Source organism: Eubalaena glacialis, chromosome X (genome assembly GCF_028564815.1).
Source record: "Eubalaena glacialis isolate mEubGla1 chromosome X, mEubGla1.1.hap2.+ XY, whole genome shotgun sequence".
Lineage (NCBI taxonomy): Eukaryota > Metazoa > Chordata > Mammalia > Artiodactyla > Balaenidae > Eubalaena > Eubalaena glacialis.
This window is the reverse complement of record NC_083736.1, coordinates 27839057-27862009: the sequence shown is the minus strand read 5'-3', so window position 1 is coordinate 27862009 and position 22953 is coordinate 27839057.

Sequence of the window (22953 nt, the reverse complement as noted above, 5' to 3'; positions counted from 1 at the left end):
AGAGATGAATTTGGGGGGAATACATTCAGTCCATAGCAGTAGGTCATTCCTTTTTTATTGCTGAGTACTATTTCATGTTGTGAATATAACAGTTTCTTCATCCATTCTCCTATTGATAAACATCTAGCCTGTTTCCAGTGTTTGGCTACCATGAATGAAGCAGCTATGCACAAGCATATACAGGTCTTTATGTGGACATATGCCTTCATTTCTCTTGGATAAATAATAGGGGTACAATTGCTGGGTCATAGGGTAGATATATGTTTATTTAAAAATTGCCAAACAGTTTTCCAAAGTGGCTGTAAAATTTTACACTCCCATTAGCAATGTCCTTGCTAACATTTGGTGTTGTCAATTTTTTTTTAACGTTAGTTATTCCAGTGAGTGTGCAGTGGTGGTATCTGATTGAGTTTTTAATTTGTGATCCCCTAATTAATGATATCGAACAGTTTTTCATGTGATTATTGGACACTGCATTAATGCAATGTTGGAGGACAGGGTGAGACCTTCACGGGACACACTCTAATAATAATAGTCACTCAAACCGCTTTTAAAGGACAATGGGTATTGGTTTAATGGGGTCTGTAAATTTTGAGGAAGAACTGAAATGTTCTGGAGAATATTGGGACCTTTGAAAGATTTGTGGTGGAAAGGGAGAGAGAGAAGAGAGTTGGGCTACTGGAGGCCAGAAACAGACCCTGGGGTAAAACAATGAGAATTTCAGTGGGGGCTTTAATTGAGTTTTTTATGAAGTGTGTACTGTAAATGAACACTCTTCTATTCATCATACCAATTTCAGGAAAAACTACATTATTTACTTGTGCAGGAGTGGGAAAACTACTATTAGTGGACTAAATCTGGGATGCCATCATTTTTTTGTGGATACAATTTTATTGGCACACAGCCACACATTTATTTATATATTGTCTGTGGCTGCTTTCATGTTACAATGGCAGTTGAATAGTTGCAACAGAGATCAATAGAGCCTGTAAAGTTGAAAGTGTTTACTATCTGGCCCTTTTCAGAAAAAAATCGTCAACCCCTGTACTACTATGGGGTGGGGGAGGGGAACTACAATGAAGTGATGAGTACTGGCTCAACGTGGGAGAGGGGCAAGAATTTTGGAGGCTGGATCCACTGGTTCCAAGTGCAAGGAAGAACATTTGTAGATTCTCCTGGCTTAGCAGCAAAGTATTTGAAGGTGTACTGAGTGATGTGGCCAGACGACGAAGAGTTATTGAGCTTCTTTTCCTTTTTCTTCTTTCTTTTTGCTACTATAATTGGCTGTACGTAATAATTTAGATCGACATAGTCCTTACCTACCTAAGCTAGATGATACTGATGTGAAGGGACGTGAAAAAAATCACATGGGCAACAGAATAAGAATGCTAAACAACAGCTAATATTGAAATACGTTTGCAGACCATCCAAATCCCTTTGCTCTGACTTCACGTTAACTAAGCAATGTAAAAAAAAAAAAAAATCAATTTCTTGAACTCATTCATGGATTAAAGAGCAAACACAAAAACATGCTCTTTGACCAACTACAGTTCCCTCTATGAAATAAAATCACTGACTTCCTGATTCAAATTGGTTTCATGTGACCTTGGAGGTATGTGCCTGTTTTCTTTGGGCCTAATCACTCTTAAATAAGCTAACCAGTAAATACTGAAATTTAAGAAAGGCCCCAATGGCTACCAGAAAGACTATAGCACTAGGGTCAAACGGGACAGAGTTTGAATCTGCAAAGTTTACTAGTTCTGTGACTTGGAGAAAGTGATTTCACCTCTCTGAGCCTCTTGGTTTACTCCATGAAATGAAATAATACATTGAAGCCCTTAACTTAGTACCAGAATAGAATAAGTGCTTTATAAACAAAGTTCCCTTCTTTATCTTCTGTGGCTAGGATTGAGAGATCAGACTTTGAATAATGGTGCTATGGGCTGAAGTGTGCTTCCCTCCACTCTCATTCATATGTTGAAATCCTTACCCCCAGTGTGGATGGTACTTAGAGCTGGTGTCTTTGGGAGGTAATTAGGTTTAGATGAAGTCATGAGGGTGGGACCCTCATGATTGGATTAGTGACCTTATAAGAAGAAACACTAGAGAGCCTGTACTCACTCTCTCTCTGTATGCACAAAGAAGAGGTCATGCGAGCACAGAGCAAGATCATTGCCACCTACAAGTGAAGAGATCTCAGAATGAAGCCTACCTTGCCAGTACCTTGATCTTGGACTTCTCAGCCTCCAGAGCTGTGAGAAAAATAAATATCTGTTGTTTAAAACACCCAGTCTGGTATTTTGTAACGGCAGCCCAAGCTAAGACACACTGTAACCCAGTGAAGCCCAGTCTTGAAAAGCTCTCCTGATTCCCACCGAGCTCCACTCCTAAGGATTTTATGGTGGTAATTTAAGGAGCTATCTCAATAATTTGTACTTTTACATTGTCTGAAAGAGGGAACACTTACCAGCTATTCACTTTCTTGTCATTCTCTACTGACTCAGTGTTTTCTTTACCTTCTGAGACATTTTAAGCTGTTAGGAGATATTTTAAATTTCAAAGAGTTGATCTGGGCCTGTTATGTTTGGGTAGAAAGTCTCAAACTGTATTTTATTGAAAGTCCAACTAAAGATGAGAGTGGTGTATGGGCTAAGGATATAGTGGATTGAGAGGGTTATGTGGGCTTTTCTAAAAAAATAGATTTCATTTTTTAGGGCAGTTTTAGGTTCACAGCAGTACTGGGCACAAGAGACTTCCCATATGCCCTTTGCTACTGCATATGCACAGCCTCCCCCATTATCAGCATCTTGCACTGTAGTGGTACCTTTGTTATAACTGATGAACCTGCACTGACACATCATTATCACCCAAAGTCCATAGTTTACATTAAGGTTCACTTGGTGTTGTACATTCTATGAATTTGGACAAATGTATGATGACATGTATCCACCATTATCATACACAGTAGTTACACTGCCCTAAAAACCCCTCTGTGCTCTGCCTCTTCATCCCTCTAGGACCTGATTTTGGGAAAGTTTAGGGATTCCAATAAAGAATCAGAATGACAAAATGTCTGATTCCAAAGCTCAAAGCCCCTAGTAACCATGCGCTGTTGTTTTGTCAATAAATACTATCCTGGGTCAGTAGCCAGGTCAAGGAATTTCAGGTATACTTGTTGGAATATGGGCTTTTGAAATCTCAGAGTGCCAGCTGTGAATATATTCTACTTTTGCCATTTAGTGTTCACATTCAATGAAAAAGCTTTGTTTAGATATTTTTTTTGCTCCTTTTCCCTCTTTTTTATTTAATTACGGACTAGACCTAACACTGCTGCCTGGTCATGATAGAAGGTGACTGAGATAAGCCTAAAACTTGCCCACAAAACCCTGATTATTTATAGTCAATGAGTTATGTAGAATCATGTTTTTCATTCATATCTAAATTCATACAAATTTTAAGTCTACTCTGTATTAAAAAAAAAGTTCTGTGATGTACAGGAAGGTTGTTATGTTAGAATGTGGTTTCCCCATTTCGCTCCTACTGTGCACCAAAATAAAATTTTAAATATTTGCTTCTTTAATATAGTGTGCAAACTGCGCTAACACACAGTGGAGGAAAAGGCTGTAAACACTGTCAGCTTTCAGGAGAACTGAAAGTTTCCCTGAAAAGCTTAGGAAATTGCTCATAACTCCACTCATTGACTGTAAACTCTACGAAGGCAAGGATTTTGCCCTGTTCAACTGTTCATGGATCTACCCCAGTGTCTGGAGCAATGCTTGCAGAGAGTGACTAGTCAGTAAATATTTGTAAATGAAGGAATGAATAATGAAAGAAAGCACATGCATTTGTTTGGAAAGAGCATTTTTCCTAACATTAAACACAAGAAAAAAAATTTTAGGGGTTTTTTTTTTCCTGTTTTTTTAAGGAATTGAATGTATGAATTAATGCCTTTCACATGGCAAGAAGCTTCCTTTTGGCCATTTGTCATATAAGCTCTTGCTTAACACTAACTCAAGAAAGCATACATTTAAAATATTTTAATGCATTGAACATAACTCTAGGAAAATGAGCAGGGCTGGCTTCATGGGCATGTGGCCCATACAACTGCACAGGGTCCCATGTTTAGAAGGGCTTGGTTTAATGCTCTACTGTTGCCATCTTGAAGTTGTTAAAATTTTTGAACAAGAGGTCCTACAGCTTCATTTTGCATTGGGCCCTTCAAATTATGTAGCTAATCATAGAACTGAGTTGATATATTACAAGGCCATTACATACTAACTTATTACTAAGAACAGAGTTAAAGGAGCTAAAGAAATGTAAAATGAAAATGAAAATGAAAATTTTCAGCTCTATAATTTGTTAATTAAAACTGCAATGCCCACATAAGATATCTCTAGATGATCTAGAAGTGTCTAGAAATAGGCAAATTGTCCCATATGATAGGAGAAAGGAAGCAAAAAAAGACAATTTTAGAAACCATAATAGGACATGACATCTTGCTTGGTACCAGTTTTGCCCTTATTCCTTAACTTTCTTCATTTAGGTTTATAATAAAAGAGAGAAAAAGTAATGGGGGAGTTGAAAGAGGTGTCTCTGATTGTTGATCCTCCTAATGTCTCACAAAAAATATTCTGACGAATATTCACACATTATAACAACTAAAAACAGGGCTAAGAATAAAGATGAGCAGATATGCTATTGCCAAAATCTGGGAGAAATTTCTCATAATGCTATGGCTTATGAAACTGGAAAAAGAACAAAAAAAATCCCTTACCCATGCTTTGGTTCATTAGGCAGAGCACCCAGAGAGAAGATAGCAAGACATTTTATTCCTCTTGCACTGTAGTCAGAAGCCTGAGAGATCCAGGATCTGTACCCACAAGAAAAGTGGGGGGAGGGCATTCATCTACTAAGAGGAAAAAAAAATGTAATACATCACTAAATGTAACACATCACTAATGTTTCTTAGTCTGAGTTTTTCAATGATCGGTTGTCTAAACTGTACTTAAGGCAAGAACAGATACTTAGCAGTTCAAAATTGGACTCTGTAAGGAATGTGTAAAATTGCTAAATGAAGATATCAGCTGTGCTAGCAAAGTTACCATTTTGTTATGAAAACGAAGGAGCCTGACTTGACTTCTGCTTTAGATGTAAGGGCCATTTCACACTGAGAGCAGAGCCAGATTCTACAGAACCAGCTGGAAATATGGCAAAAGATGGCTTGTTTTTTGTCATGGTTATGTTTGTCATCATTATGATCTCATTCTGTCTTATGATGACTTCAGAATTCTGAGCTTCACGCAGGTCTTGTGATATACCCCTAATTTCCAGGTTGTCCTGCGTTGGGAGTAAGGCTGCCAACCCCTGAGACTGAGGTGGACAACAGATTTTAACCAAGGAGGTCAATGACTTGTGGTGGTGTGACTTCAGTCTGAGCCTGTTTCATCTATAAAATAAGGACAGCAGCAGCTGTCACACAGCTTTCTTATAAGGATTATATAAATAAAATATATATGTAAGTCTGTATGCTTGTATGTAAACCTTTTGGTAGGAGAGGAGGTGCTCAATAAACACAAATTTCCTTCCCAATCTACCTTTTCTAAAGTACCATTTCTCATAAGGCCTTCCCCTGCATAACATTATATCTTCTAAATATTTTCTGCTAAAATTAAAGACAATATGTTTAATTTTAATACGTAGCAACTTTATACATTCAGGAAGTTTCAATCAATGTAATTTTCCATTTGAAGCACATACCCTTTCCCATGAATTACACTTCTAGCATTCTTGTATGTAAAGGCAGTATTGTTCTGTGTTACCAGGATGGGCTCAGGAGTCAGACTTCCTTGGTTCACATCCCAACCCTGCCACCTATTAGTTGTGTGACACTGAGTACAATTTTGGTGCAAATTCTGACATGTTGTTTTTTTCCCCACACCGTGCAAGTCTCTGATACTAGCTGGGCGGCCTACAATTCAATTTAACTCTGACACCACTGAAACTGAGCAGGAGCCTGTGGGGCTCCTGGGCACAAAAGCCTTTCAAACAGTTGCTAATCAGGGAAGGGAGGGGATGCAGAGACAAGGGAGGAGGAGTCAAGAAACAATAGTGTAGCCTTGGGGCAGGGTCCTGGTTCTGCCTCAAGGGACACATATAACAACAAAGTTAAGCTCTTCTGCAGAACTAAAAGCCCCACCAAATGGAAGATGTTCCAGAGAGAAGGTCACAGTTTGATAACATCGAAGCTTATTAGGATTCCACAGGAGGCCAGGTTAAAGGAATACAGGTCCTGCACACACCCTGATCCTTATCAGCAAACCCGCCCTTGAACCATTGCTATAAAACTCCTCACCAAATTCCACACCTCTCCCACGCCACCGGCTTGGGACACGTAGTTTTGCAGGGCACGAGCCCGCTGTGTCCTCCCTTTGCCTGGCAAAGCAATAAAGCTATTCTTTTCTACTTCACCCAAAACTCTGTCTTAGAGATTTGATTCGGCACCGGTGCACACAGGTTAAGTTTTCGGTATCACTATCTACCTGGAGACAGCGTCAGATCCCACAGGTTAAGGGCTCACTCTTACAAGACTAACCCCCCTCACCCCAACTTCAGACACCAATCGAAAGGCCAGCTTGTCACCTGTGCTTCTCATCTGCCGGGTATAGATTGGAAGTTCCAAAAACCCCCGCCTTGGTTTTGATTAATTTTCTACTATGGTTCACAGAACTCAGAGAAACATTTTACTTATTAGATTAGTGGTTTATTATAAAAGAATATAACTCAGGAACAGCTAGATGGAAGATGCATAGGGCAAGGTACGGGGGAAGGGCATGGAGCTTCCGTGCTCTCTGAGCATGCCGCCCTCTCCAGCCAGGAAGCTCTCTGAACCCCATCCTTCTGGGTTTTTGTGGAGGCTTCATTACAGAGGCAAAGCTGATTAAATCACTGGCCACTGGTTACTGAACTCAACCTCCAGCCCCTCTTCCCTCTTCGGAGGTCAGGGGGGTAAGACTGAAAGTTCCAACCCTCCAACCACAAGCTTGGTTCCCTTGGCAACCAGCCCCCTTTCATAACTGCTTTCTAAAAGTCACCTCATTAACATAAATTCAGGTGTGGTTGAAACAGGTTTGTTTATGAATATCAACAAACATTTATTGCTCTTATCACTTAGGAAATTCCAAGGGTTTTAGGAGCTCTGTGTCAGAAACAGGGACTTAAAACAAATATATATTTCTTTTTTTTAAATGCTGTACGCTAATTGGTATTTTATTATTATTATTATTATTGTAAGTTTTTTAGTGAAGTATACTTGATTTACAATGTTGTGTTATTTATTGCTGTACAGCAAAGTGACTCAGTTATACACATATAGACATTCTTTTTTTTCATGTTCTTTTCCATTATGGTTTATCACAAGATATTGAATATACTCCCCTGTGCTATTACAGTAGGACCTTGTTGTTTATCCATCCTGTACATACTAGTTTGCATCTGCTAATCCCAAACTCCCAGTCCTTTCCTCCCCCTCCCTCCTCCCCCTTGGCAACCACAAGTCTGTTCTCTATGTCTGTGAGTCTGTTCCTGTTTTGTAGGCAGGTTCATTTGTGCCATATTTTATTTTATTTTTTTATTTTTGTGTGTGTGTGTTTTCTGTTTTTTAATTTATTTTATTTTATTTATTTTATTTTTGGCTGCATTGGGTCTTTGTTGCTGCGCGCAGGCTTTCTCTAGTCATGGCAAGTGGGGGCTACTCTTCGTTGCGGTGCACAGGCTTCTCATTGCGGTGGCTTCTCTTGTTGCAGAGCACGGGCTCTAGGCGTGCAGGCTTCAGTAGTTGTGGCACGCAGGCTCAGTAGTTGTGGCTCGTGGGCTCTAGAGTGCAGGCTCAGTAGTTGTGGCGCACGGGCTTAGTTGCTCCACGGCATGTGGGATCTTCCCGGACCAGGGCTCGAACCCGTGTCCCCTGCATTGGCAGGTGGATTCTTAACCACTGTGCTACCAGGGAAGCCCCTGTGCCATATTTTAGATTCCACATATAAGTGATATCATATGGTAAGAACAAATATATATTTCTTATTATAAGTCACAATGTCACATGAGCAAGTCACTTAAGCTTCCTTTGCATACATGGATAATGGTTGTATCATCTTCACAGGTTTAATTGTAAGGTTGTATGAGCTAACAGATGTATGTATATTCCTCAGAGCAGTTTCTGGAATAGAGTAAGCTCTCAGTAAACATTAGCTATTATTTTTGATAGTAGTTAATGAGAAAACCCAAGTATGAAAGTTTCACTTTCTTATGAATGGTCTCTGCTCTTTATATATTAGTAAATTTGCTAGGTATTTAAATCATTTACTGTGGAATGGCACCATCAACCCTGGGTCATTTGGGGATAGTTTAATAAATACATTTACAAAGGAGTAGACAGAGTATAGGAAAACCACAAAGGGTGTGGAAGACCCCAGAGCTAGTAACTACTGAATGCTGGTACCACCCTTAAGCTTTAAGGTGTAAGGGGAGGGAACTGTTATTGGGACTTGGAGGCAGAGAAGGCACTGTGGAGAGGAGAGAAGGGTGCTAGAAGCTGTAGCTTTTGATGGAGGAAAGCAGCCAAGATTAGGTGACCAGGCAGAGAGGGAGCCGGGGACTAAATCCTTTCACCTCCCTCCCCTCCTTCCTCTCTCCTGCCGGTACACCCTAGCAGCCAAACTGAACCCAAAACTTGAGGGAAGTGCAGCCCACTGACACAGTTCATCTGGGGCAGCCTCGTGGGTCACAGCAGGGTGGAGAAAGGGGAAGAGTAGGTATCCTGGACACATGGAAGATGCCCAGTGCCATAATCATGCTAATTCTTTTTTTTCTTTAACATCCTTATTGGAGTATAATTGCTTTACATTGTTGTGTTACTTTCTGCTGTATAACAAAGTGAATCAGCTATACGTATACATATATCCCCATATCCCCTCCCTCTTGTGTCTCCCTCCCACCCTCCCTATCCCACCCCTCCAGGTGGTCACAAAGCACCGAGCTGATCTCCCTGTGCTATGCGGCTGCTTCCCACTAGCTATCTATTTTACGTTTGGTAGTGTATATATGTCCATGCCACTCTCTCACTTCATCTCAGCTTACCCTTCTCCCTCCCTGTGTCCTCAAGTCCATTCTCTACGTCTGTGTCTTTATTCCTGTCCTGCCCCTAGGTTCTTCAGAACCTTTTTTTTTTTTTTTAGATTCCATATATATGTGTTAGCATACGGTATTTGTTTTTCTCTTTCTGACTTACTTCACTCTGTATGACAGACTCTAGGTCCAATCACCTCACTACAAATAACTCAATTTCGTTTCTTTTTATGGCTGAGTAATATTCCATTGTATATATGTGCCACATCTTCTTTATCCATTCATCTGTCGATGGACATTTAAGTTGGTTCCATGTCCTGGCTACTGTAAATAGAGCTGCAATGAACACTGTGGTACATGACTCTTTTTGAATTATGGTTTTCTCAGGGTATATGCCCAGTAGTGGGATTGCTGGGTCGTATGGTAGTTCTATTTTTAGTTTTTTAAGGAACCTCCCTACTGTTCTCCATAGTGGCTGTATCAATTTACATTCCCACCAACAGTGCAAGAGGGTTCCCTTTTCTCCACACCCTCTCCAGCATTTATTGTGTGTAGACTTTTTGATGATGGCCATTCTGACAGGTGTGAGGTGATACCTCATCATAGTTTTGATTTGCAAATCATGTTAATTCTTGAACTTAAAAATCTGGCAGTTTCATAAAGTTATATCTGATTTTTTAGCAATAAGCATATTTACTTTTTTGGAAAGAAAATCTTTCATATGAGGCTAATATCTATTGAAATGGGTAATATTTCTATGAGCTCTGTATCTATAGACTTGTGTTAACTTTATGATTTCTATTGGGGTCAATAAGTCTCTTAAAGAGAGAAATTAGGTTTCTTGGGAAAAAATACTACTTTAAACCACAGCCAGCCATCTCACATACCTGTCCTTGGCCACGAGAGGGATAAGGCTCAAGATTTGGTTGGCCTTAGTCCAATCCATCTCCAAAAATATAAAGACTCCGTAAGTATATCTTACTGACAGCTGGATCGGTTGCATCATCTATATGGATGAAGACCTATGAAACAGGCAAAATGGTAAATGTACAATGTGATCTTTGAAAACTTTGATGTGCTTCTAACATCATATAGACCAAAGGACTCCTATTCTTTACTCTGTTGCTTCTTGTTCACAAAGACACCCCTCGTAGCTTCTCATACACATTCTTTTGAACTGAAAGGGCATGATTGTCATTTCAAAATGCAGCCTCCCCTTCTCCTTTAGCAGGTTTTGGCACCAACTCAGTTCCTATTAGGGACAGCCTTGATTGATCCCTCCATCTCTTCTGCTAACAAAGATTATCTAGGGGGCTCCTAATCTGAGTTCACTGACAGCCTTCTTTCCTGTCATGGCCCCCTTCTTGCAACTGCACCAGTAAGGAGCAAGATGGTGTCTCTGGTTTTTACTGCTGAACTTCCTTTGGATCCCTGGGGTTCAGCTTACAAATTTAATAAGAAAATCTGCTCTCACCCACTCACTCTAACTCTTACTAGTCTCCAGACCTACTCCACTGTTTTCTAAACTTTTTGGAACCAATTAAAAAGATTACTCAGTTTCCCTTTTTTCATATCTCTGACACAATAATGGAACAGGGAACCTATAAACTTCTATTAAGAGTGCATACATCCCTCCCCTGCTCCCATTGCAAACTATTTCCCATGTTTCTCTTTATCTGGTAGATTACTGTTGTCATTTTACACCAGGCTGTTGGGAGTTTAATGTTAAGTGCTTCATTAATAATGCTTTGTGCCTTAGAAAAATGTGAAACAGATAAATCTTGACAGTGAACAGAACTTATTTATTTTATTCTTTGTGCTTAACATCACAGAGAACAGTTTAAAAACAGTTTTGTTTCTACTTCAAGATACAGAAAAGCAGTACTTTACAAACCACAGCCACAGAGATAGAATTAATTAGTGGAAGTATAAAAAGGGTTTTACAATTTGAAAATAAATGTTTGCCTCTAACAGTAATAAAAGGATAAAAATCACTACATTGAGAGAAGAGGAAAAAAGAAAAAAAAAAACATACATTTTCCTGGAAGGATAGGGCAAACTCATGGGTGTGCTAACAATAGAATTTGTACAGAAAATAATTAAAATAGAAAATGTCTAGTTTTGCTTTATTTGAAATGAATTTGTGAGTCTCATTTTGGCAATATTTGCCAGTAATTCGGTTTCCATTAGAAAACAACCTTGACTGTTTTCTATTCAGTATGGTCCTCTGCAACATCATTATCCTAACTAATTCATATATAAGTGAAAATACTGAGTCTCTTCTAATATTTCCAACAGCCCTCCCTTTTCAAACCTTCCCTTTCCTCAATACATACAAAGCACCAGATGCAACCTTGAATCTGGTAGGGAACTTATATGGCATTAGATCACCTTATTCCAAATTAAAAAAAAAATTATTTCGGCAACATTTCTGAAAGATGGCCAAACAGTGTCTGCCTGAATACTTTCAGTGAGGGGAGCTCATTCTTTACGAGGTGTTCCATTTCATTTGTGTCTAATTGTTAGGCCTTGTATTGAGCAAAAATCTGGTCCTACGAAACAGCTGGAACGTCACAGGTTGTTTTCTAATTCCACATGAGATAACTCTTCAGACTTTGAAGAGCAATATCATGCTTCTCCAAGTTTCTTTGTTTTAGGATACACACCTGTCCTTCTCTCAACTTTTCTTCATGTAAAATGATTTCCAGAGCATTCACCATCTTGGCTGCTTTCCTTGAGATACATTCTAATATGCGAAAGTCCTTTAGATAGATCAACTAGAAATACATGAAAGGTTTGGGTTATGTTCTCACCAGTACTATTAGGCTTCATGATGATGATACTACATAACTATCCATGTAGGCTAAAAATTGCATTTTTATGTTTTTTACTGGACATATTACATTTGAGCATCAGTTGAACTCAGGATTATTTAAAACCTAAAATGTTTTTCAAATGACTTGCGGCCAAATGTGGTCTTTCATTCTAAACTTTAAAAGTAAATTTTTGGCATCGAAATGCAGGACTTACTAATTACTTTTTAAAAAATATTATGTTTGGACTTCCCTGGTGGCGCAGTGGTTAAGAATCCACCTGCCAGTGCAGGGGACACGGGTTCGAGCCCTGGTCCGGGGAGATCCCACATGCCGCGGAGCAACAAAGCCCGTGCGCCACAACGACTGAGCCTGCACTCTAGAGCCCGCGAGACACAACTACTGAGCCCGTGTGCCACAACTACTGAAGCCCGCGCGCCTAGAGCCCGTGCTCTGCAACAAGAGAAGCCATCGCAATGAGAAGCCCGTGCACCGCAACGAAGAGTAGCCCCGCTCGCTGCAACTAGAGAAAGCCCGCGCGCAGCAATGAAGACCCAACGCAGCCATAAATAAATAAATAAATAAATTAATTAATTAATTAATTAAATAAAAATTTTATGTTTGTTCCAACCCAATATTTTGGATTTTTATTATATCATCCAATGTATTAGTTCAAACATCGTGGCATCTGGAAATCTGAAAAGCATGCCTTTGATAGCCCCTTAATGTGGAAAGCACATCACTAGAGACCTTACTCTGGTAGAGATCAATATATTACTCATGTGTCAATAGTAATTTGGAAGATTTTAAATGTCTATAACTGATAACAAAAAATATAATAGACAAATCTCAGTATTCAATTATTCAACTGATATTTCTGAGTGCCCGTGATGTGTCAGGAACAGTACCAGATATGGAAGATTATCGGAGTAACAGATCACAATTTGTTCACATTCTCTGTATCTGTGCCTTTGTATATTCTGAATCTGGGCATGGCTATATGATTTCCTTCAGCCAATGGTATAACAGAAAATGTGACATAAGTATAGAAGCTTTAAAAACATCTATGGCTTGGAGCTTGCTCTCCTTGCTGGTCCTAGAAACCTTGAACCTTCAGCATGTGAATAAACCCACACTAGGCTGCTGGAGATACATGGCACTTTAACCCTTGCCACTCCAGCTAGCAGTCCTGCACCAACTGACAGCTAGCACCGACTGCCAGGCACGTGGGTAAGGCCATACTAGACCAACTGGCCCCTAGCAAACCTGCCATCTGACTCTAACAGTGTGCGTGAGCCCAGAGGAGCCCAGCCCAAATTTTCAAATCATGTAATCCTAAGCTAATAAGTGATGGCTGCTCTAACCTACTAAATTCGGGGGAGGCTTTTAACACAGCAAAAACCACAGTGCAAAGTATATCAGACACAATCCCTGGCCTCATGAAAAAGAATTTCTAGTAAGATCCTTATTGGACGTGGTTAAATTTTTCAACTTGTCATTACTACTCATATCCATTCCCTTGTCCATGTGACTTTTCAGTTATTCCCATTAGATGCGGAGCATTCTTTCTGGGCTTGCCCATGTAATTTGCCTTGGCCTATGAAATGTGAGGGGAAGTGACAGTGCCTTAGAGGCATCTGTATTTCCACCCACCCTCTAGTGCTTCTGTCCCATGAGAAGGAGAAGGTGAAGAACACATGGAGTTCACCTGAACCCAATCTGCAGTGTGGCACCAAGGCCATCTGAGGCAAACCCTGATCGGCTAGCCCTCAGCCAAACTGCAGAGGTGTGTGCAAGGAGAAATCACTATTGTTTTATGCCACTTTGTTATGCTGAATTTTGGTGGCAATATCTAACTGATAGAGTGGAGCTATTTAAAGATATTGCTAAGTCAACAGTAGCGTTTCAAGAAACAAAGTCACATAGTATAGTAAATTACCGGTTGAATTTTATCTACTGATAAATTTTTATATTATGACAAATGAAAATAATAGATATTCAACTACTACTCAGACAGTTAGAAATCACGGGTCATTGCGACACCTGGGAACTGGGCAGCAGCAGCAGCTCTGAATTTTGCAGTTGCCTTATTTCTAGGACTAAAGGCCGTTTGGTTTTACGCTTGGAAACCACTATCACCACTATCACTGTTACTCGAGATTGTTCCTAGGCACGCTCAGTACCAGTTGACTTGTCCTTTTTCCCCTTTATTATGCCAAGGTGGAAGGTGATGATTAAAGTATTAATAGTAGATGTAAACAAGATTTCCGTTAGAGATATTTGCCCTTCGTAGGGGGTTTCTCAAACATCAAAAGACTTCAGTACTCAAAGGAGTTATGCTACAAGAATGGTCTGGCATAGACTGTGTTTTATATTTAGGGATGGACCACTTTCTTTCTATTCAAGTCACAAAAACACAGATTGCTCCAATCCAGCCTGTATTTAACACTGGCCCTGCTGGTACACAAGAAAGAGAGTGTTTTTGTTTTGAATTTCGGATTTACCAAGTTCTGATTTTTTTTTGTAAATCATAATAAAAACAAATTCCTAGATGTTGCAGCAATGTAAAATTGCTGTAAAGGTTTTTCATTTGCTTACTCTTCAGTTTCTGTACTTAATCTTGTGAACAGGCAACAAACAATTCACAGCCTGGGACCACCTGGGAGCCACATTCTGAGTAGCGCTGCGATGAGAGATTGTGGGCAGGAGGGGATGGTAGAGATGGGTTCTGTTGAATTATTTCCTTGGCAATGCCATAGCCATCTTGCTGTCTCAGACAAGCAGAAAGTGGTAAGCATGAAGGTATCACTGTTTAGAGGATATCACTATTCTGTGTAATAATATTCAGTAATGAGAAATAATGAAATGATACAATTAAAATCATCTTCTGGCAACCAATATGATGATCATTTTTTTAGTATGGTAATACATAAGAAGAATGAATTAACTCATCAAATAGAAATTGAGTATCTACTATGTGCAAGACCCTGTCCTAAGAGCTAGGGATAAATCACTGTATAAAACAGATGAGCCTTGGCCCTTACAAAGCTTATGTTGTAACAGGAAGTCTCCAAAATGTAGAATCAGTTTTGAATGGACCCTGCATTTTTGTCCTGCTGCTGTTAGCACAAATTTTTGATAAACCTCATTGGCTTTATCACAATTAATTCTTGGTTTCTTCCTTTCGCAACAATTTTTTAAACTGCTGGGATCATTTGTATTTATTTCCTGACCTGAGGGTATAATTTTGGAGTAGTGGTCATTTGCCCTTTTCCAAGCAAATTTTTTTAAAAATTAAAGTTGCATTGTGAAATTGTCTCTGATCAGTTCTTTCATTTGTACTAACACGACCATGTCCCCGCGCCCCTGTGGAAAAACGAGGAACAGGAAGAGGAAAAGGACTACTGATTTGCAGAAGTACATGCTTGAAAATGAAAATTACAAAACAGGAAGTTCAGCTTACCATCTTCAACATGCAAACATTTACCACAATAATTATTTTTAAGTATCAATCTACATCATGGATCCTGGAGAATAAATTTATGAAATAAATTATCCTGAGAGCTACTAATGGATAATCAATTGCAATGGAAATGTAAAGGACCTGCTTCAACCATCGGCAGCATGGCAAACACCTGCTAATCCCAGATTTGTCATTTGCAAACAAGTTGACATGCTGGGTATTAAGGCTGTGTGACTTGGAGCAAGTTACTTAAGGGCTCTGGTTCTAAGTTTCCTTATCTGTAAAATGGAAATAAAAAAGTGCCTTTCACATGGGTTGCTATGAGGATTACATGATATTCTATGTAAAGTGCTTAGCACAGTGTCTGGTACATATGAAGTGCTCAATAAGTATTAGTGATTACGGAGGGGATTGAGGCTATTGTGTGGACCTAAGTTTTTATATTCGATTTCTGAACATTTTTAGCAACAGCTGTCATAGATAAGTTCCTCTGCTGGTTGTCCAGGTACCAAGTGAACCAGTGTGACAATTTTTAGATTCCTAAGGGAATGTCTATTTGGGTTTCTTAATATAATTATTTCAACATAAAAGCATTAAAAGAAATCCTAATTTCAGCATTCTACCAAATATCAGTAACAATCTTTTTAGAAGTTAACAAAATAAAGAGTGGGTTCAAAGCACACAATGGAAGATCAGCTAAGTTCCAAGAAGCAGATTCTAAAGGTCATGAGTTATTGGTCAGAGAAAGTAGACGACTTTGCTTATTTCAGGAGCAGAATGTTCTCTGAAGACATTTCCTGCTAACCTGTGTTCAGCTATTTCCTGCCCCTTCACTGCCACAATCTGCTACTTCAAACACGGCTTAGCAGGGTCGCCCATGTACCCAAACCTGTCATCTGAAGAGCTCACATCCTAGAAGAGACTGTTCCTCCTTGGCACTGACTAAAATAACTTGATGAGATTCTCCCTGTCTTCCAAAATGTCACACAGTCAACCTTTATTTCTGTAGAGCTTGGAACTCTAAAAGCCCCACCTTCTGGAACACTGCTCTGAACACAGAATTATGCTTACTTTAATAAAAATGTGCTAGCTACCACTAGCTATACATTTAGAAATAAGGCTATTACATCATTCCCAGAAACAAATATATCCTGGAGGATAACACAGTATGTAGAGTATCATTGTTACTTGATGTCAAGCATTATCAATTTAAAAATAAATGCACAAGCTCTTTTTTTCTAACAGTAGGAAGTCTTACTGTTTCCTTTTTTCCCCTGAATTTTAATTCCATTTCTATGACACGATTTTGTTCTATATTCCTCCACTGCAAAAATATATATATAAATCAAAATTAATTTTAAAAAATTCCCATGATCATTAATCTTTGGGTTTAAAAAAATTCTTTATTGGATTACCTGTCAGTTATTATTAGAACACAATTAACCAAAACACTAGCAATATACTATACAATTTGATAAATAATGATTCAACATTAAAAGTAATATTTACTACAAGTGCATCTCTTGATAAAATGGCTAGGGTTTTTTTTCTAATTCATTTATATTTCTGGATGAACGCTAATTAATTCCACGAAGAGACAGAATTCAACATCAAGTCTACTCGCATTGTTTGCTCTTCTAGGTGTAAGTACTGACAAACCTTCATATAAATAAATACATGGGAATAGAAAGAATTTTGTTAAAGGTATGACACTCAATTCTTTCAACTCCTTCTGAGTTATATGCCAAATATAAAGTAGTCATATATCATCAAAAATAAATTTTAATGATCTATCAGCTGACAACTCAGTTAGGTACTCCCATTTTGTTAAAAGCAAAAAAACTGGAAACCATCTGTCATGGTAAAGGATTTTACCTAGTCTTTAGACTCATTTATTTTCCCAAGAGCAATGCTAATAATTCTAATCTTTTTTTGCACCCCATGTATTTTAATACTCTGAGGGATAGGTATTATAGTAATATTTAGAATGTGGGAGAAATAAAGTGACAGAATTGCAATTCTGCAAAGGCAGACTGAAAAAAGGTCAGTATCATCAGATTTAGGTAAGGGTGCATATGGAAGTTAAGATCTGGAAATTGATTTTCTTGAAGTTCTTGGTGCCCATATACCCCTTGGAAAGGCTTCATGTATTCCCAGTATAACCCAAACCCAGTATGAAGACTGTTATGCAGACAAAATGGCAGTGACAAGGCCTCCCCCCCCCCCGCTTTTTACTACACTTGTAATGTTTGAACTCATGCTCACTGTAAAAAATTCAGATGATATAGAAGTAGGCAGAGTCAAAAGTAAAAATCCCCCTTCATGTTCCCTCATCCCTAATTCCCAGGGATAACCACTTTTCAGTAATTTTCTATGTAACCTTACAGACATTTTTGGTCATCTTCCTATATACACAGGCGAGTGTTTCATTTAACTGGGAGATCTTGTGCTGGTTCTCTTCAGTAGCCCCTAAGGATAAGTGAAAAGATTTCCCTTCCACTCCACTATACCCCTTGTAGGAGTCCATCTTTGGTTGATTGGCCTAGAAACAGACCTTGAGATGAAGATTCATGTGCAAGTGATTTATTAAGGAACTGTTCCGGGGGAAACTGATAAGCTACTGAGGGCAACAGGGCAGAGAACGGTAAGAAACTAAGCATAAAATATAATCTTTTTTGTTCTTGTAAACTGTGCATCTTGGAGCTATTTCCATCCTACTACATATGTATCTATCTCACTCTTTTAAATAATTACACACTTTTCCAGTATTCCATGATATAGATGTGCCATCACTTATTTAATCTTTACTGATGTTCCTAAATAGTGAGATTCCAAATTTTCCCGTTTGAAAACAATTCACAAAACATATATATTTCTTTGGGCACATATACGATTATTCTGTAGGCAGTATTATTAGGAATGGAATTTGCTGGGTCCAGTTTATTTAAAATCTTGTTAACTGCTACCAAACTGCCCTTTTAAAAAAAAATTTTAATTAATTAATTAATTTATTTATTTATTTATGGCTGTGTTGGGTCTTCGTTTCTGTGCGAGGGCTTTCTCTAGTTGCGGCAAGCGGGGGCCACTCTTCATCGCAGTGCACGGGCCTCTCACTATCGCGGCCTCTCTTGTTGCGGAGCACAGGCTCCAGACGCGCAGGCTCAGCAATTGTGGCTCAGGGGCCTAGTCGCTCCGCGGCATGTGGGATCTTCCCAGACCAGGGCTCGAACCCGTGTCCTCTGCATTGGCAGGCAGATTCTCAACCACTGCGCCACCAGGGAAGCCCCGCCCCCAAACTGCCCTTTTAAAAGGCTGTAACAACATCACTCCACCACCAACATGTAAGAAAGTGCTCCTTTTCTTCAATACCTTGGCAAACTCTAAAGTTATTAGTATTTACAATATTTTAGGGAAAGTGATACTATAATAATAGTCAAAATTACTTGTGAGATTATGCTTTTTTTGTACACTTATTGGCATTTATATTTCTTTAATAAGCCACTGTTTATGTCCTTTGCTGATTTTATAAATTACGTTTGTCGTTTTCTTACAGTTTTTAGGAGTTTTAAAATATTACGGACAATTCTTTGCCACTTCAAAAATATCTGAATATATTTCCCCTATCTTTTGCTTATCTTCCAATTTTGCTCAGGCTCTCTTTTGTGATATGAAAGTTTTCCATTTTTATGTGGCAAATTTCATCAACCCTTTTTTTGGTGGTTTCTGTGTTCATTGTATTATAGGTTTAGGAAAGTCATATTTCTAGATGGCTAATTTAAGTCTCTTCTAAAAACAAGAATGGTTGTTGAATTTTATCACATTTTTGATACCTATTAAAGATGATCATATGCCTTTCCTCCTTTTTTCTTTTAATGTATTATATTTCATTCTTACATTTCCTAATGTTGAATCATTTTTGTTCTTGGAGTAAATTTTGTAGATTCTAAATGTATTATTCTTTTACTACATTGATTTGATGTTTTATTTATGTGTTTGCATCAATATTGGTATGAGTTCTCTCTCTCTCCCTCTGTATGTGTGTGTGCGTGTATGGCGTGGTATCTTGTCTGAATTAGATACTGGCCTTATACTAAGCTCTTAGAATGAGTTGGGAAGCCTTCCATGCACTAAACATTAATATATTACTTTGCTGAAGACATTCTTAACCTTTTCCTGAAAGCCATGTTGGTTGCTATTTAGCTCAGTTATAGTAATCTAGTTTAGAGTGCTTCTCAGTCTACAGTCGATTAAAACTCCAAATTAGAGCATGAAGTATGGTGAATAAAGATTTCTGAGTGAGGGCAAGGGAAGAGATGAATAGATGTAGAAACATTGGTAACGAAAAGAAATGACCCTCCAAAGTCAGAATTTCCTGGACTTGCTAGAGGTATCCAAAAACGGACAAAATCATCAGTGAATCGTAGCCTTGGGCCATCGGGTGTATGAGTTAGGTAAGCCACCCACTGCAATAATGCCTAAGAGCAGTTTCTTCAATTGCATATTAATATTTTCATAATTATGGATCTGAATCACAAGAGAACATTTACATTATGTTCACTATGAAGAGAAGCACACTTAAAAATTTACTTCAAAGTGTTTAAAACTTAACAAAAGGTGTGGTGTTTGCAGAAGCATGTTAATCTACCCAGGTTTTATATTTTAAATTTAAATGCTATCTACATCAGCAGCTCTCTCTCAAGCTTAGCTGCACATCAGAATTTACTTCAGCAAATAGCCTTGCCTAGGTCTTACCCTCTGAGATTCTTATCTAATGGGTAGTGGACAAGGGCAGGGCATCAGTGTGTTTTAAAATCTTCCCAGGTGATTCTAATATGGAGCCAAGACTGGAAAAACACTGTCATTTGAATAGATGAGTGGTTCTCAACCAGGGGTGGTTTTGCTCCTCCAGGGGACATTGGCAATGTTTGGAGACATTTTTGATTCTCACAGCTAGGGGGAGAGGGCTTCTGCTATTTAGTGGGTAGAGACCAGGGATGCTACTAAACATACTACAATGTACAGACAGTCCCCAACGATAAAGAAAGATGTGGTCCAAAATATCAATAGTGCCCAGGTGGAAATACTCTGGCATAGACCTAGCTCACTCTTACTTTCCATGTACCACCAATCACCAATCTTGCTGATTCCACTGACTAATCACTGCTCCAATCAGACCACTGTTTTTCTACCCCCGCTGCCACCATCTTAGTTCAGGTCAGCATCCCCTCACACTCTGATACCATGAGGGTCTCATCTCCTCCAGTCTTGCTGTCCTACATTACATTCTCAACCTCACGGCCAAAGTGATCGTTTTAAGACAATCTTATCATAAGTCCTTACTGAAACACTCAGTGGCTTGGGGTTGCCCTCAACATGAAGCCCTAGTCCCTAACAGGGCACACAGAGCTGTACTGAGGTCGCTTCCGCTCACCTTTCAGAACCTCAGCTCTCACCAGTTGTTTTTTGTTTTTGTTTTTCAAATGCTAAACTCAAGACACAACTAAATGGATTTGAATCCCTTCAAGGTCTTCTTACACTCCCGAACAGTTACTCTTTCTGCTACTTGGAAAGCCACTATTTTCTTTGGCCTGGCTAGTCCTTTTCTCTTTTGGGTTTGGGTTTAGAAGCTATCTCCTGTGGGGAACCCTGACTGAACCCCCATTCTAGGTTGAGTGGCCTTCCTGAATCCTTCCGCAGAAGGTGGTTTTTACTTCTGTCAGAAGAGCGATTGAGCTCCCTTACTAGAACCAAAATTCCATGAGGGCAGAAATGGTTGACATTTTGATCACGGCTGTATCTTTAGAGCCTTATACAATTCCTGGTTCCCAGTAAGTTTTCAGTGTTTAACTGTTAAATGTTTAATTGTTTGTGTAATGAAGGAGTGAATTATATATAATATTTGATTTCCTAACATTCTGAAAGAATGAAATATTACTCTACTCACATTATCTTTTTAAATTACAAGACTCTGCTTTCTTACAGGAGCATGACGCTACTCATTTGTATTAAAATAAAATAGAATTTCTTCCTGAAAACAATTTCTAAATTTCCATTTAAGGTAAACATTTTTAAGGTAAAAGAAAAGCCAACAGAACTTTCAAGCTAGCAATGAACAAACAAGTGTTAACTGTGAGCCTACTCTGAAGAAGCTCTTCACTATGTTATCTATTTCAAAAGAATATGTGAAATATATTTTTTGTCTGTAATAAAGGCATTTCACAACACTTGGCATGTAGTAAGTGCTCATTAAAGGTTTGCTAAAGACCAATCAGAATGAGTAAACTATGACTTTGAAACAAATAAATTTTCATGTGCAAGTTTTGAATTTAAATACTTATTTTGATAAATGCTTCATACGTGAATTCTTCTGGTGTTGTTACATTTTGTAAACGAAGATAAACATGCTCTCAACAGCATTCTTTGTCTCAAGTTACTTAGGAGATATCAGAATCCAGTGAAACACAAGTGACAATACAGAGTCAGATTTTAACTGACACAGTTAACTCTGAAACTTTGGGCTTCTTGAAGGGCAACCTTGACTACACAGTAATTTGGAAAGCTATTATAATATAGACTATAGTTTTCCCCTAAACTTATCTAGCTACAGAGTATATATTTTAACATGCCTGAAAGTATGTTTATACACATATAATTACATGCATAAGATCACAAAGTAAATTTTCTATTAGCTGTTGACATGCAAAATTCTATTTGTATATATATATTTTGCGATTTCTATTTTTCTAGAAGTGATTAATTAGTGCTCCAGCTATAAAGCTTCTATTTTCCTTGTCAGTGACAATCTCAAGGCCTCTGAGCTGCCTCTCACTTGACCTTGGTTGAAAAGCACAGAGAACAGCAACCTTGAAACTGGCATCAATAAGATTCATTCTACAGAAACCAGATGCAGCACAATAGAGAAAAACCACACATTTAATTTTAAGGTTTTACAGCAACTGCTCTGAATATTTCTTCTTCTTAAAGACTTTTAAGTGCAAACGTCTCCTTCATTTCACAAAGGGAAAGTGTCATTCTGCCCCTTAACACTGGCCAAAGGCATCGTTTGGAGACCCCTCTGCATTCTTCCCTTTGACGGACACATGGCAGCAGGGTCCACACAACCCTGGGAGAATAACACAGCTGGATGTGACATTTAACTGTGAAGCTTTCATTGAGCCGATCCTGACTATTAAAGCATGCTGAAAAGCATTGCATTAACATTTGAAGAAGAAGGTTATGCAGCTGTAATAGAATCCTGCAGTTCAAATGCACATGCATATATTATTTTCTACTTGAAGGGAGTTGTTTTCCATTGTCTTACACCAGTGTTCATTTGACGGTGCAGTGCCATGGCTGTCCTTTGCCCACAGAATTAAATGCCTCATTGTTTCTCCCTTGTGCGGTGAGAATACCCATTTTAACGACGGAAGCTGCCTGGTGGAGCGGGAGTGGAAGAGCAGGGGACGAAGACTGAGTTGGGAACTTGCTTCTGGTTGTTAACCTGTTTTATTTCCTACATCGTTATTACCTAACTAACCTCCTAAAATCAAATCACAC